Genomic DNA, 16,615 nt, shown 5'->3' on the forward strand with positions numbered 1-16,615 from the left:
GGCTTCTACATTATTGGAGAGGTTCGGGTTAACTATCAAAAGGGAGTCTCTATTATTGCGGGAGGTTATGGTTAGGGCTCGTTTCCACTAGTGCGGTGCTAATCCCTGGGATTCCACCGCTGACGAAATCGCATGCGATTTCGCATAGGCAGGGTCTATGCGAATTTAACCATGTCACTGCCTGACTCAATTTGTATTACTTTTCATGCGAATTCGCACGCGAATTCGCGGCAAAAAACGCACATGCGTTTTCCCTATTAAATACATGGGCTGCGATTCGCCTGCATTCCTCACGCAGGCGAATTCTGCAGGCCCTACCGTGCAGAAAAATCCTGCACAGAAAAACGCACGAAAACAATGACAAGTGGAAACAGTCCCTTTCATTGCCTATGCGAATTCGCATGCAGGCCACGCATGCGAATTCGCCCTAGTGGAAACGGGCCCTTAGCCATCAAGAAGGAGTCAACATTATTGGGGAGGTTAGGGCTAGCCATCAAGAAGGAATCTACATTATTGGCGGAGGTTAGTGTTAGCCATCAAGAAGGAGTCAACATTATTGGGGAGGTTAGGGCTAGCCATCAAGAAGGAATCTACATTATTGGGGAGGTTAGGGCTAGCCATCAAGAAGGAATCTACATTATTGGGGGAGGTTAGTGTTAGCCATCAAGAAGGAATCTACATTATTGGGGAGGTTAGGGCTAGCCATCAAGAAGGAATCTACATTACTGGGGGAGGTTAGTGTTAGCCATCAAGGAGTGTCTGTTATTGGGGGCAGTTAGGGTTAGCCGTCAAAAAGGCTTCTACGTCATTGGAGAGGTTAGGGTTAACTATCAAAAGGGAGTCTCTATTATTGCGGGAGGTTATGGTTAGCCATTAAGAAGGAGTCTACATTATTGGGGGAGGTTAGTATTAGCCATCAAGAAAGAGTCTCCATTATTGGGGGAGGTTATGGTTAGCCATCAAGAAGGAGTCTCCATTATTGGGGGAGGTTATGGTTAGCCATCAAGAAAGAGTCTACATTATTGGGGGAGGTTAAGGTTACCCATCAAGAAGAAGTCTCCATTATTGCAGGAGATTAGGCATCTACAAGGACAATTAGCACTATGAGAATTAGTAATCAATAGGTGATGGACGGGGAAGATCAACTGAAGCACCAAGAGCTATAGCAAAACTGAAAAAAGAGTGTTGGTAATTGGTTTACCAATATTCCTTTTAAAGGGGAGCAGCATTAATAAATTCTGCACTGAATAATATGTACCGAGGCTGTGCCCTTCTGTGCCCTATCACCCCTCACTTTTTTTATTATTGTTCCTTAAAAAACATGTAAAGCAGCCACAGAGACTTTGCAGGTCTCTATCAATGCCATTTATACTATTACAGGTTGCTAATAGAATGTAGAACAATCAGAGAAATGTTTTTTACATGCATCTTGATTTCCATTGTCTTTTCATTTCCCTAAATAGAACTTAGCTGAACCATGCTCTTTTGTGTAAGAAGTTTTCAGATTGCCAGGTAAGCACTTTTATACAGATAGATAAGAACAAAAAAAATTACAAAAGTAAAACTTCATCATTTATGTTAAAATACAGAAAATATATCACAAGAAAACTGGTGTTGAACTTAAAACAACTGGTACTGGTTAGTGTTGGGCGAACAGTGTTCGCCACTGTTCGGGTTCTGCAGAACATCACCCTGTTCGGGTGATGTTCGAGTTCGGCCGAACACCTGATGGTGTTCGGCCTTTTAAGTTCGGGTTCGCCCCGAACTACTAAATGGCCGCGAACAGGGCCCTGTTCGGCCGAATACTGCCCCCCTATGGGGTCGCAGGCATAAGGGGGGAGCATGCCCCAATCGCGGGGGGGGGGTCGGAAATTCCCCCCACCCCCTCCGCTAGCGCTCCCCCCTCTGCCCGCTACCCCATACAAAAGTTTAATGAAGTAAAACAGTACCGGTCTGGTGGTAGTGGGTGGCTGGCAGTGGGCGGCACTGTTTAGTGAGTGACTGAGGAGGAGGAGTCCGGAGAGTGACGCGTTGAGGGAGGCCGGGCAGCGGGCGGTTCAGCAGTAGTACCGTACTACTGCTGAACCGCCCGCTGCCCGGCCTCCCTCAACGAAAATAAGTGCTACTTACCCGGGGCTTCGTCCAGCCCCAAGCTCCCAGCATGTCCCTCGCCACAACTCTGCCGTTAGCCATTCGCCTCAGCTGCCTCCCAGGTCCCCGGCGACGACGTCAGAACGACCTCCGGGTCAGCCTGTACTGCTCCTGCGCGAGCAGCGTTATCAATCACCGCCACATGGACAGGAGCGTACTGCGCAGGCCAGGAGTTCTGCGCATGCGCGCCGCTCGTGCAGGGCACGTGCAGTACAGGCCGACCTGGAGGTCGTCCTGACGTCATCGCCGGTAACCGGGAGGCAGTTGCGGCGAACGGCTGACGGCAGAGCTGCGGCGAGGGACATGCTGGCAGCTTGGGACTGGACGAAGCCCCGGGTAAGTAGCACTTATTTTCTTTAAAAACGGCTGATAACTCCTTTAAAGGAACCAATTAATATACTGTAAATTCTATAGGCACATGGAATAGTAATGCCGTATATATAAAAAGCACATAAAGTACTGTATTAAGGAGCAGAATTTTCCCTCTCTCCTCATTAGTACGGCCAGTCATTTATTCACGCTGCAGCGCGAACGTTTCCGTCAGCACCCAATGTTTATGTAGCTTATCCATCACTTGACATTTCCATTGGCTGACCTTGTGCCTGGTCTCCCCGGCCGTCTGGCTATCCACATTCTGGATCACCATCAAACATTCCCGGGAAGTTTGCTAACTTTACATTTCATCAATCTGCTTCTATTTTTATTCCCAAGTGAAAACAAATCACACTACAAAGCGGGAGTGAATATGACGAATGAAATACAGACACTTGGCAAATTCTGTTTTTAGACTTTTTTTTTTGGACACTACTGCAGTTACTTTGCTCTCTTATTTAAAGGTTAACTAAACTTTTTTGGTTATTAAAAAAAAACTATTCTCTCCAGGGCAACTAAGTACATTCTACAATGTCATATAGCGCTGAGACCAAATATATCAAATGTGAAAAAATATAAAACTTAGGAACCAGAAAAGAAGGATTTGCTCCTGGCAGTTCCCCTTAACTAAAAATGTCCCGATTGGTACAATCTGAAGTCTCCGATACTATAGATCATTAAAGGGACTCTGAGCACCTCTCATGGACATGCCTTTAAGACAGACGACTTCCAACAAAGTCGTGCTGTGACCCCTCTGGAGGAGCCTCTTGCAATGGCCATGTGTGTCACTTCCTCTTCCTGCTTCATTCATTGATGCACTTCTCTAACCGAGAAGACAGGGGTGACCCAGAAGTAATAACATTGCCAAGATGTCAGCAGCGATTTTTAAATTGAAATCGAACAAAAACTGTTTGGTGTAGAATGGCGATCCAGGCGTCAAATGAAAGAGGAGAGCACAAGCTACAGGAAGGTATGCATCTTTAAGTACTTTGCAGTACTGGTCTGAGTCTTAAAGGCATGCCCATGAGAGGTGCTCCGAGTCCCTTTAACCTCCATGGCAGTAAGTGCGACCTAAGGTCGGGCTATGCCGCGCAGGAGGATTTCTCAGGCCCTGCTGGGCCGATTTGTATAATTTTTTTTTTTGGGTACACGTATCTAGCACTTTGCTAGCTGCGTGTACTTCCCGATCGCCACTGCTCCGTGCCAATTTGCCGCTACCCGCCGAGCCCTCCCCAGACCCCTTGCGCAGCCTGGTCTATCAGCATAAGGCAGCGCTGAGGGGTGGATCAGGACTCCCAATGACGTCACAACGTCGATGACGTCAATGACGGTCATCGCCATGGAGATGGGGGAAGCTTGCGCTGATCGCTGGAGGCAATCGGAGGGGGTGGGGGGATGCCGCTGCACAGCGGCTATCATGTAGCTAGCGCTAGGCTAGCTACATGATTAAATTTTTTTTTAAAGTGCTGCGCTGCCCCCTGGCGGTTTTAATAGACTGCCAGGGAGGTTAAGGAGGCGATCAACGTCCCCATCTCACGAAACGTGTTGCCAGTGCATAATAAATTGTCATTTGTTATTTAAAAATAGAGGCACCGTTTGTTTGGCTGAATCTATTGGATTGCACTTTATTTGGCCTGAAAAAGTGAGGTTCTCTTCCTATATTCAGCCATACAGACAAGAGCTTCCTCAATCCAAATGCGAGAAATAGTCCCACACTGACCAAAACAATTTCCAGATGTCGGTTAGGCATCAGGAATGGGGGGTTTTAAGGCTAAGCACCAGGAAGGGGGGTGGAGACATTGGAAGGCTCTGTGTGAGAGCAGGGTAGCATTTACCTGTGTATTACTATCATCATTACCACCGTAAATATGTTTTTGTTTTTATTTGGCATACAATTCACAACGGCATTTATCCTTCACACTTATATCAGTTTCCCGCCGCGCCCATTTTCCTCACGCCGCTATTTCATGCTTTTTTCATCCAAACTAACTATGTAACTATGAGATGGCCAATTCCCTTCCTGCTGTAGGGAGATTTTTACAAGGAAACAAAAGGACAGATCATTAGTTATTTATTACACCTTTGACTTTCCGAGCCTTTCATGAATGGACTTTTGTTATAATCATAATACCCAAGTTTAGAGAGTTTATACAGTTAAATAACATGACAAGCTATAATCCCAAACAGGGCACCTAAAAACCAATTATTAATAGAATTATTCCTCACAGCACATTTTCTATATCATTTTTCTCACCCCTCCTGCCTCTCCTGACTAACTGTGAACCCCCCCAATAGCCCCACTCATTCTCGCACCCAACTAATTTCAACTTCAACCATTTCACTGGACATCGATGTAGACTAAAGCACTCTGAACCTACTTCCACTTCTGTTTCTGCTCTGGGTATGCGTACTTGAGAAGTGCCACTTCTGCCCCTTGTAGAGTATGATGATGTCATCTTATTACCATTCCCCTGGACCTCCCAAAAGGCCCATCTCATTTAGAAACACTGCATTAAGGGAGTGTGAGGGAGGGAAAGTGAACCTGAGGTGGGCATTTTTCTTAAAAAATAAAAACAAGCTACCTGACCCGGAGGGCTAGCCGGATCAGGTAGCCTCAATTGCTGCCACTCTCCGCTGCTCCTGTGGCCAGGAATCCTATACTTTTAGCGACCTCTGAGGTCATGATGCTGAAATCTCTGCTCTGTGTTTCTCATCACAGAGCAGAGTGCAGGGAGGTGGGGGAGTGGCAGAGGAGGGGGAGAGCTGCCCAATGAGAGCTGAGGAAGGGGCATAAGGAATGCCCCTAGTGGGCGTTTTGTAGGAGTCCCTCTCCTGCAAGAGACGCCCCTTCCCCTTGAGATTGTGGACAAGCTGCATGTTGGCAATTTCAGGGGGGGTGACAGCGCGGTGCAGGGGGGCAGAGAGCGGCGCACAGCGGAAGCAGAGGCATTTCATAGACCAGGGAACATGCCTCTGTGTCCCATCTGACCCCCCCCCCCCCTTCCCCATGCACCACCTCGGGTACACTTTAAATTTTGTGTCTAATGCTGGATACACACGGTGCGTTCGTGCACTCGATTTTCCCGTCGATTCCCGTTGATTCGTTTATTTCCAACATGTCCGATTTGGATTTCGATGGATCATTAGGTCGATTCGCATGCAAAGTATGCCGAATCGACCTAACGATCCATCGAAATCCAAATCGGACATGTTGGAAATAAACGAATCGACGGGAATCGACGGGAAAATCGAGTGCACGAACGCACCGTGTGTATCCAGCATAAAGAAGAGAGCTATATATAGTCTATTTTATCCCCATCCCACATTCTATGTATAGCTGCTGTACGTTTGACCATTGTCAGTTTCCAGAAACTGTGCAAATATGCATCTGACAAGAGCTCTCTCTCATCACCAGCCTAATGGCAAATGATTTGTTAGAGGTTTGATCTAAATGCAGCCACTTGTCAAGGGAAGGGTTCTGCAACATTAATAACTGCAATAACCTTTATCCATTAGTCATTCCGCCGCCGTGGCTTCCGGTATAGGCTCTGAAGTTGTGAGATACGTTAAAGCGTTATGCAGAATTACCATATAATGATGGTGTGAGAAGATGATGAGACAAATTGACTGGGAAAAGTCATTAAAAGTATTCTGAAGTTCTTTATCAAGATTACTGAATGCTAATGCTCCCCATTCCGGGCCCTTCAATTCTTAAGGAGAGTTGTCAAGAATATTTGATGAGGAAAATAGGTATGATGCATTGGAGGATGGTGGAGAACATAAATAAACTTAAAGAGAACCCAAGCTAAAGCTTGGGTTCAGAACAGGGGTGTAACTAGAAATCACTGGGCCCCCCTGCAAAACTTTGGATGGGGCCTCCTCCTTCTGCACACTGAGGAGGGACAGTCTACAAATCTTTGTCTACAAAACTTTGTATGATTCGTTATCAGTGGCTGAGCAGAGGCAGTCATTAGAACAATTGTGCAAAGAGCAGAACGTTTTTTCTCTCCTTGCCCTTAGTTGTCAGTCTCCCAGGACAGGACCCCCTGTGGCTTCTGGGCCCCCCTGCAGCTGCATCCCTTGCAGGTCCTATTGTTACACCCCTAGTTCAGAAACACATACTTATAAGTGGTCTTGAACTATTGCACAGGACAGACGGAAAACATAGAGTAATGCAACCTGTATGTACTTAGAGAGTTCAGCCTGTCTAATTTCCCCTCATCTGTGATTAATCACCACCATAATTTGATCTCTTCAGGTGTTTCAGCTCTGGAATATCTTCTGCCATGACAGAGCAGCTAATTGGCAAACACAGGATATTAATAATATATCTGCTTCCATGAAAGCAGGAAATAGAAACACAGCAGATTTACTGTAGGATTTGTATCAGCAGTAACAAAGAAATGTTTTTCTTTAATCACAAATGCCACCGATTGCGATTTTTCATGCATTTTGTTATGCGATTGCGATTGCTACTTTTCATTTGCATTGCATTATCCCTCTTTAAATCGCTCCAGAAAGCGATTGCGATTTGCGATTTGCAAATTGAATTACTATAGTGGAAAATACTTCTCATGATTTCTATGATAAAGTAACAACCGTACCAATTTAGAAATCACTAGCGATTTGCAATTTTGCGATTCAGCTGTGCAGTGGAAAAGGGCCAAGGTTATTATGCTGTTGCGTAAGGAGAAGGAGGCCTCTGGATCCTAATGAGACTTCTCTCTGTATCCTCTGGTCCTCCCTCTCTGAATGTTTTTCGCCCTCCCTCCCTCCCTATCCGGAGTCCTGATGAGAGTATAAATGAGAGGTTACTCACCCAGCTCTCTGCATTCCACTGATGAGATCTCCCTTCTGTCAGGAGCACCTCTAGCTACATAATACTGAGGTTCCTCTGGCTACCTAATACTTGGGGGCACCTCTAGCTATTTACTATTGAGTTTACTTCTAGCTACCTAATACTAATAATGTAAGGGAGTGACAGCTGGCACAGCCAGCACACTTGCAGTGCAGTTTGGTGGGTGTTTGTAGGTTCATGGAGGGTGTAGTCTAGGGTACCAGGACATCTGTGCCTATAGGCTCCGGTGAGGTAAATCCGGGCCTGGGTACCAGTTAAGGTGCGTACACATGCACACTTACTGTCAACAGCTGGGATCATGATTTGCTTTCTTAGGCTATGATTTGCAGCTGAGCTCTATACAGATAGTGATGCATTCTGGTCCTATGGAGGGGGTAGGAGGGCCAACACTGCAGTGCATGATGGGACACCACAAAGCGGGAGGGGTGAGAAGGAATTCATAATTGTGGCATATACACATAATGGGAGAGAAATTTGAGAGCTGGAAATAGCTGCTAGCAGAATATCGGTCAAATTATTCTACTATTTTACAGTGGTAATTCCGCTAGTAAAATATTAGCCAATTTTACAGATATTTTGCTATCGCTAAACCCAACCTTATTCTCACACAGAGCCCTCCCACTACCACGCCTAACAGATACCTAAACCTAACCTACTACCAAGCCACCAACCCCATAGACAGTGAATTTTTGTAGCCACACTTTTTATTGATTTGTGATATCGACATGGTGCCTATGGGGCACCCAAACGTCCATAGTGCCTCCATCGCCCACATTTACCTCTTCCGTCAGAGTGAACTTATCACTGGTGTGTTGAGACAATATAGTGAGTATTAAGGGGATGAGGGCACGAACTGGGAGCCTCCAATGTAAGTTGTATTACATAGAATCCCGGATGATTGCCATAGCAACTATATGCCCCCCCCCATGCTAACGTGGATGACCGCAGCAGCGCTTGAGCTTGAAGGTGAGGAGACCCGCGGCTCACCAACAGGCTAGAGCCACTCAAGTGTTTTCCCTAGAAGGAGGAGGCGCTCCATCTCATAAGTACAGGAGACGGTGTTGCGTTTCACGCTGATCAGCGCGGACTTGGTAAGTGTGACGGTCCTTACACATGTGTATATAAGATGGCGATCTTTTTTGCTCACCTGTTTACTGCCTGAAAAGATTAAATGAAGAGGTTGCGAAAAACAGTTGTCTGGTCCACTCTCACCCCCCATTTGTCCTGTATCAACTCACACTGCAATAAAGGGCTTTTAATGGAGCAGTACCTTGCTTTTCTCTTTCTCTCTTCGTGGTTGCCAATTGGGTTATAGAAAAGCATGCACCATGTGTCCTCAGAGTGTAGGAAGGCTCTCTCCCTGCTGCATTTGGTGCTGGTTCTCTGTTCTACCCCCTGCCTTCATTGTATTAGGTGCAGGGCTGTATTTTTTAAAAGGCCACAGAGGCCAGGACCTTGGGTGGCTGCAGCCCAATGGGCGGCTGGACATGAAAGAGGGGTTTCTATACATTGAAGAGGAGGCTGAACATGAGGATCAACACTTGAAAAAGGTAAACGGATGCTCTAGGGAGCTGTACATGAAATAATGTGCTGCAGTACATGGATGATACACATGGAAGACAGGGCTGCATATGGAATTGAGGGCACTATAGCACAAAAAAGGGGAGCCCCAACATACTTTGCCTAAGGGCAGAAAAAGTATGATTCCGGCCTTGATTAGGTGGAGGGTGGAAGGGTGTAAAAAACATTCCTGTATGAAGCTTAATATATAAAGGCAGTGGTGTACCTTGGGCATTTGACACCCAGTGTTGGGTATTAAAAGACACTCCCCCTCATGCCCCCTAAAAGGAAAGGAGCGAGTGTGGCATGCTAAGCATGCCATGACGGGTAATGCCAGGTACAGGTGCCCCCAGTATACATAATATAGTTACCCCAGTATAGGTAGCATAGTTGCCCCACATAAAGTTGGCCTAGTATAGGTAGTAAAGTTGCCCCCAGTATAGGTAGCTAATATAGTTGCCCCAGTATAGGTAGTATGGATGCCCCAGTATAGCTAGTATAGTTGCCCCTAGTAGTGTAGGTAGTATAGTTTCCCCCAGTGTAGGTAATATAGTTGCCACCAGTGTAGCTAGTATAGTTACCCACAGTGGAGGTAGTATAGTTGCCCCCAGTGAAGGTAGTATAGTTGCCCCACTATAGCTAGTGTAGTTGCCTCAGTATAGCTAGCATAGTTGCCCCCAGTGTAGGTAGTATAGTTGCCCTCAGTGTAGGTAGTATAGTTGCCCCCTGTGTAGCTAGTATAGTTGCCCCAAGTGTAGATAGTATAATTGCCCCAGTATATCTAGTATAGTTGTCCCCAGAATAAGTGACATAGTTGCCCCAGTATAAGTAGTATTGTTGCCCCCAGTATAGATAGCATAGTTGGCCCCGGGGAAGCTTGGCAGGAGGGGCAGCGCCTGGAACGCAGGCAGCAGGTGATTAATTCCTCTCCCACTGCTCCTGTCTGCCGCCGCATATCTGAAGGGGAAAGCGATAGAAGGAGGGAACCCAGGTGAGGGAGGGGGGGGGGGTCTGGCACCCCTCCTCGCCACTGTCCCTGCTGCCCCTCCTTCTTACCCTGCTTCCCCCTCCTGCTTATGGCCTCTGTGGGAGGCCTTGGCGACACCCAACTCCTGTCTGTCACCCGGTGCACCACGTTCCTGGTGCCCAATGGCAGGAATGCCCCTGTATAAAGGTATTTTTCTTCTGTGATAAAGTTACAAGTAACAACAGAACTGTTGTCATCATTATATTTTGTTTATCCACAGTACAACGTTCCATAGTACAGTAAATATAATCACATTGTCAGCTATAAAAGGAGAAAAATAGTAGCATTCCTCCTCATTAGAGCCTACAAATGACATTCTAACAACATTCATCATTGAGGAGCGATCAAGGATTGCTGTCGGGTGGCCTGCCCTCGTAAGCTTCTTCTGTCTTCACTCTTGTTGCGGGAATAAATGTGAATATTAACATCTTGCTACCTCTGAGCATGTAGGTGTTATGTGTAATCGTGCTGCTGTAGTTAAATCATTCTTTTTCTTTAAACTCCAATATGAAAAATCATAATCCTTTCAAACAAGGAGCATTTCATCTGCGTTAATCCCACCAGCTTCTGCAAACATCTACTTTCTGGTGGCGTGTTTTATGAAGACTCTTCTAATTGCCGCTGTAGATTGTCCGAGTAACTTAGAACGGTAATAAAAAGATTTGGTCCTAATGAGTCAGAATATACATCAGCTCTTCCCAAGTGTTTGAGTCACGCTGGTCATATCTCAAAATGATTGATCCAATTTTAGGATTGTGTTGTAAAAAAAAGGAGTAGCTGCACAACGTTTTCAGTTTTTCTTACTGCATATATTAGTTTGAGCACAAAAAGTGTTTTATTTTTTAAAGGGGTTCTGTGGGGGTTTCTGAAGATAAAAACTGCCACTTACCTTGGGCTTCTATCAGCCCCGTGCAGCGGTAATGTCCCACGACGTCCTGCTCCCATCCGCCGTTCCCCGCAGCCGGCACCGGGCTATTATTCGTCTGACATACAGACGAATAAAGCGTGTTGCCGTGCCTCCGCTCGCGTCATCTGAGGCTTACTGCGCAGGCGCAGTACAAGGAGCCTTGTACTGCGCTTGCGCAGTAAGCTTCCGATGACGCAGGCGGAAGTGAGCGGGTGCGCGGCCACTCTAGCGCAGCCGCAGTTGGATCCCATGCCGCTTAGACCGGGGCCGGCGGCGGAGAACGGCAGATGGGAGGAGGACGGCGTAGGACATTACCGCTGCACGGGGCTGATAGAAGCCCAAGGTAAGTGTCAGTTTTTCTCTTCCACAACCCCCACAGAACCCCTTTAAATGTTAAAGAGGGATTGTCAGACACAAAATGAAATTCCATTTACCCACTCACTTCTCTGTGTTCATTATGCAGCCTGGAACCTTACCCTGCAGTGCAAGCACTCCAATCTATTCAGAAATGTTTCTGCTGTAATAAATCTTATCTCAGTCAGCCTCGCTGTATTTGGTACATTGCTGCCGAGAAGGAAGCTTGTCATCACTTTTCCACATGCCTGCTCCTCACTGACTGGTTGAGGGCAGTTCACCGTGAAGCTGCTGAAATCTGATCCATGTTTGTGCTCACATGTTTACAAAGCAAGCAAGCTATGACAGTGCAGAATCTAGGAGAAAAAAATAAGAGAGGAAATGACATCAGGATTGGCTTCAGTCAGAGGGAATAAAAATAGCAAATGTCAGAAACAGAATTATCTTTATTTACTATATAACATTCACTGAAATTAAAACGTGGACAGTACAATACATTTGTTATGTAAGTAGATCAAGTATTATTTTTTTCCTGGCATAGTATGGATGACCCTGCTGCGTTGAAGGGAACCTGAAGTGAGCGGGATATGGAGGCAGACTTATTTTTAAATTTTAGTCATTACAAATAGTAATTATCCTAATCCGTTAGGCCTGGAGCACACCGAGCGGTTTTTGAAGCGTTTCACAAACTGCTTCTGCCTGTGAAAATGCTTGACTAATGTATTTCAAAGGGCTGGTGCACACCAGCGGTTTGAGGTTTTTAGCAAACCGCAAACGTGGTCCTGCAGCACTTTTGTGGTTTGCAGAAGCTTTTCTGCCTCAATGTAAAGTATAGGAAAAGCTCTGAAAAACGCAAGATCACAGCGGTTTTCCAGGCGTTTTTGTTACAGAATCTGTTCAGTAACAGTTTTACTGGAACAATAAATGAAATCTGCTTCACAAAAACGCTCCAGAAAACACTAGGCATGTTTAGAAAACCTCTCTAATCATGCCTAGAATCACTCTGAAAATCTGCTTCAAAAAACCTCTAGCGTTTTGAGGATCTGCTAGTGGTTTAGGTGTGCACTGGGCCTATATTATGATTCCATACTGTATATACTAAGCGTTTTTTTTCCCACTAGGAAACATGATCGCAATCACACTGCAATGGTATGGCATTTCTTCCTAATTTCCACTACTGCAATTGGGCGTCTATACAAAGCATAAAGAGATTATTCGCAGCCAAAATGTGACGATTGCATTTGGGAGAAAATCGCGCCACAATCAGATCACATCAGTGGAAACTGTCACCATCATTTCCATTAGTTTAAATGAATGTGGAGGTATGTGGAGGCTACTATAATTTGGCTGTCCTGCTGATCCTCTGCCTCGAATACTTTTATGCTGCGTACTAGTGATGGGCGAACAGTGTTCGCCACTGTTCGGGTTCTGCAGAACATCACCCTGTTCGGGTGATGTTCGGGTTCGGCCGAACACCTGATGGTGTTCGGCCAAACTGTTCGGCCATATGGCCGAACTAAGAGCGCATGGCCGAACGTTACCCGAACGTTCGGCTAGCGCTGTGATTGGCCGAACGGGTCACGTGTAGTGTTGGGCGAACATCTAGATGTTCGGGTTCGGGCCGAACATGGCCGAACTCCGAACATAATGGAAGTCAATGGGGACCCGAACTTTCGTGCTTTGTAAAGCCTCCTTATATGCTACATACCCCAAATTTACAGGGTATGTGCACATTGGGAGTGGGTACAAGAGGAAAAAAAAATTTAGCAAAAAGAGCTTATAGTTTTTGAGAAAATCGATTTTAAAGTTTCAAAGGGAAAACTGTCTTTTAAATGCGGGAAATGTCTGTTTTCTTTGCACAGGTAACATGCTTTTTGTCGGCATGCAGTCATAAATGTAATACATATAAGAGGTTCCAGGAAAAGGGACCGGTAACGCTAACCCAGCAGCAGCACACGTGATGGAACAAGAGGAGGGTGGCGCAGGAGGAGAAGGCCACGCTTTGAGACACAACAACCCAGGCCTTGCATGAGGACAAGAAGCGTGCGGATAGCAATTTGCATTTTGTCGCCATGCAGTCATAAATGTAATACAGATGAGAGGTTCAATAAACAGGGACCGGAAACGCTAACCCATCACAGATGTTCATTGTTCATGTTACTTGGTTGGGGTCCGGGAGTGTTGCGTAGTCGTTTCCAATCCAGGATTGATTCATTTTAATTTGAGTCAGACGGTCTGCATTTTCTGTGGAGAGGCGGATACGCCGCCGATCTGTGACGATGCCTCCGGCAGCACTGAAACAGCGTTCCGACATAACGCTGGCTGCCGGGCAAGCCAGCACCTCTATTGCGTACATTGCCAGTTTGTGCCAGGTGTCTAGCTTCGATACCCAATAGTTGAAGGGTGCAGATGGATTGTTCAACACAGCTACGCCATCTGACATGTAGTCCTTGACCATCTTCTCCAGGCGATCGGTGTTGGAGGTGGATCTGCACGCTTGCTGTTCTGTGTGCTGCTGCATGGGTGTCAGAAAATTTTCCCACTCCAAGGACACTGCCGATACCATTCCCTTTTGGGCACTAGCTGCGGCTTGTGTTGTTTGCTGCCCTCCTGGTCGTCCTGGGTTTGCGGAAGTCAGTCTGTCGGCGTACAACTGGCTAGAGGAGGGGGAGGATGTCAATCTCCTCTCTAAAGTCTCCACAAGGGCCTGCTGGTATTCTTCCATTTTGACCTGTCTGGCTCTTTCTTCAAGCAGTTTTGGAACATTGTGTTTGTACCGTGGATCCAGAAGGGTATAAACCCAGTAATTGGTGTTGTCCAGAATGCGCACAATGCGTGGGTCGCGTTCAATGCAGTCCTAGGCCGAAGAGGTCATAGCCTAGGGTCACAAAAACCTGTTTATTGGGCAATTTCAATGGTGGCGAGTCTGACGTACATAAATCGCAGCAATGGCCGTTAGCAACGTCTGAATCTCACGAAATGTCTCATGCAGGTAGAAGACATATTGTTAGACTTGGGCTCCAAAGATGGGTTCCCTACATCTCTGCAAACCAGAGTTACAGGGCTCCAAATTTGGTAAAATCCCCCATAGGCTTTCATTGGGCCTCCTATTTACAGTTCCAAAATCTCACATCTTTTCAAAGGGCAATTACTCAGCAGTGGCAAATTTTCTAGCATTGTAGGGACCCTTAGGGGGAACATGACTGGTGAGTTTCGGGCCCCTAGGCCGAAGAGGTCATAGCCTAGGGTCACAAAAACCTGTTTATTGGGGCTATTTCAATGGTAGTGATGGTGACGTACATAAATCGCAGCAATGGCCGTTAGCAAAGTCTGACTCTCACGAAATGTCTCATGCAGGTAGAAGACATATTGTTAGACTTGGATTCCAAAGATGGGGTCCCTACATCTCTGCAAACCAGAGTTACAGGGGTCCAAAATTGGTAAAATCCCCCATAGGATTTCATTGGCTCCCTATTTCACTTTCCAAAATCTCACATCTTTTCAAAGGGCAATGGCTCAGCAGTACCAAATTTTCTAGCATTGTAGGGACCCTTAGGGGGATCATGACTGGTGAGTTTTGCCACTGCTGAGCCATTGCCCTTTGAAATGGTGTGAGATTTTGGAACGGTAAATAGGAGGCCCAATGAAAGCCTATGGGGGATTTTACCAATTTTGGACCCCTGTAACTCTGGTTTGCAGAGATGTAGGGACCCCATCTTTGGAATCTAAGTCTAACAATATGTCTTCTACCTGCATGAGACATTTCGTGAGATTCAGACGTTGCTAACGGCCATGGCTGAGATTTATGTACGCCACCATCACTACCATTGAAATAGCCCCAATAAACAGGTTTTTGTGACCCTAGGCTATGACCTCTTCGGCCTAGGGGCCCGAAACTCACCAGTCATGTTCCCCCTAAGGGTCCCTACAATGCTAGAAAATTTGGTACTGCTGAGCCATTGCCCTTTGAAAAGATGTGAGATTTTGGAAAGTGAAATAGGGAGCCAATGAAATCCTATGGGGGATTTTACCAATTTTGGACCCCTGTAACTCTGATTTGCAGAGATGTAGGGACCCCATCTTTGGAATCCAAGTCTAACAATATGTCTTCTACCTGCATGAGACATTTCGTGAGATTCAGACTTTGCTAACGGCCATTGCTGCGATTTATGTACGTCACCATCACTACCATTGAAATAGCCCCAATAAACAGGTTTTTGTGACCCTAGGCTATGACCTCTTCGGCCTAGGGGCCCGAAACTCACCAGTCATGTTCCCCCTAAGGGTCCCTACAATGCTAGAAAATTTGGTACTGCTGAGCCATTGCCCTTTGAAAAGATGTGAGATTTTGGAAAGTGAAATAGGGAGCCAATGAAATCCTATGGGGGATTTTACCAATTTTGGACCCCTGTAACTCTGGTTTGCAGAGATGTAGGGACCCCATCTTTGGAATCCAAGTCTAACAATATGTCTTCTACCTGCATGAGACATTTCGTGAGATTCAGACTTTGCTAACGGCCATTGCTGCGATTTATGTACGTCACCATCACTACCATTGAAATAGCCCCAATAAACAGGTTTTTGTGACCCTAGGCTATGACCTCTTCGGCCTAGGGGCCCGAAACTCACCAGTCATGTTCCCCCTAAGGGTCCCTACAATGCTAGAAAATTTGCCACTGCTGAGTAATTGCCCTTTGAAAAGATGTGAGATTTTGGAACTGTAAATAGGAGGCCCAATGAAAGCCTATGGGGGATTTTACCAAATTTGGAGCCCTGTAACTCTGGTTTGCAGAGATGTAGGGAACCCATCTTTGGAGCCCAAGTCTAACAATATGTCTTCTACCTGCATGAGACATTTCGTGAGATTCAGACGTTGCTAACGGCCATTGCTGCGATTTATGTACGTCAGACTCGCCACCATTGAAATTGCCCAATAAACAGGTTTTGTGACCCTAGGCTATGACCTCTTCGGCCTAGGACTGCATTGAACGCGACCCACGCATTGTGCGCATTCTGGACAACACCAATTACTGGGTTTATACCCTTCTGGATCCACGGTACAAACACAATGTTCCAAAACTGCTTGAAGAAAGAGCCAGACAGGTCAAAATGGAAGAATACCAGCAGGCCCTTGTGGAGACTTTAGAGAGGAGATTGACATCCTCCCCCTCCTCTAGCCAGTTGTACGCCGACAGACTGACTTCCGCAAACCCAGGACGACCAGGAGGGCAGCAAACAACACAAGCCGCAGCTAGTGCCCAAAAGGGAATGGTATCGGCAGTGTCCTTGGAGTGGGAAAATTTTCTGACACCCATGCAGCAGCACACAGAACAGCAAGCGTGCAGATCCACCTCCAACACCGATCGCCTGGAGAAGATGGTCAAGG

General features: G+C 46.3%; 1 protein-coding gene across 2 annotated transcripts in view; it reads right to left on the reverse strand.

Moving 5' to 3' along the window:
• PDGFD (platelet derived growth factor D) overlaps positions 1-16,615 on the reverse strand; it is a 511,155-nt gene that overhangs the window by 472,825 nt on the left and 21,715 nt on the right. For both annotated transcript variants that reach the window (XM_068266882.1, XM_068266880.1), the window contains exon 2: positions 11,352-11,585. The gene's annotated coding sequence lies outside the window, so the exon portion shown is untranslated. The remainder of the gene's footprint in view (positions 1-11,351; positions 11,586-16,615) is intronic.

This window comes from Hyperolius riggenbachi, chromosome 2 (genome assembly GCF_040937935.1).
Source record: "Hyperolius riggenbachi isolate aHypRig1 chromosome 2, aHypRig1.pri, whole genome shotgun sequence".
NCBI classification, from domain to species: Eukaryota; Metazoa; Chordata; class Amphibia; order Anura; family Hyperoliidae; genus Hyperolius; species Hyperolius riggenbachi.